This window comes from Augochlora pura, chromosome 1 (assembly GCF_028453695.1).
Source record: "Augochlora pura isolate Apur16 chromosome 1, APUR_v2.2.1, whole genome shotgun sequence".
NCBI classification, from domain to species: domain Eukaryota; kingdom Metazoa; phylum Arthropoda; class Insecta; order Hymenoptera; family Halictidae; genus Augochlora; species Augochlora pura.
In genome coordinates this window covers 2,790,691-2,791,532 of record NC_135772.1, presented here as the reverse complement: position 1 = coordinate 2,791,532, position 842 = coordinate 2,790,691, and positions in this window count along the sequence as shown.

The following is an 842-nucleotide window of genomic DNA, read 5'->3' as shown; positions in this document are numbered from 1 at the left end:
GTCGCACAGAGTCAGCGTTGGACATTTTTCTGCGGACAATCGCCGTTTCGCAATAACGAATCCCGCGTAACGACGCGCGTTCGCTAATTGCAAGGATCGCCGGGGAATAACGAGATTCGTGGAAACGGCGGCCACGCGTGCACTATAATTTCCCAGGGACACGGAGTCCGGCCGCAAAAAAGAGCGGACCGGGAACGGACGAAGAGAAAGGGTAGAACGAAGAGAAAGAGCAGAATGAAAGAGGACGAGGAGGAGGAAAAATAGGAAGAGGATGAGTAGGAGGAGGAAGAAGATGAGTAGGAGGAGGAAGAGTAGTAGTAGGAGGAGGAAGAGGATCAAAGGACAATGGTTCGACGGGATCCGCCGTAGAACGGAAGAAAAGAAAGAGGGTTGCTTCGGGGGAGAAAAAAATGCAGGGCGAAGGAGGAGGAAGTGGTGGAGGGAAGAGGAAGTGGTTGAGGGAAGAGGAGGGGAAGATACACGGTCGTCGCTCCTTTATACCGGTCGATTCGCTTTATCGGCGCCGTTGAGACCGCCCCCTCCCCCCTCCCCCGGATGATGAGTTTTCCCTTATTTGTTTCCATCCAATAAGCGAAAAACACTGGGCCCCCTTCGACTTCCGTCGTTTACCGGAAGGGCTCCCCGGGGACCGGGGTCTCGCCCCCCGCGCGCGCGAGGCTATCACGCTCTGAATTCGTGCCGACAATCACGCCGCCAGCCATCGAAGGTAATCCGCCCGGACTACCTGCGAAAGACGCCTCTCTTCATGGAAAAAATCGTTCCGATGGCGAACGAGTCGTGGATGGGGCTCTCGCCGCACCATGGGATCGCCGGATACGGTC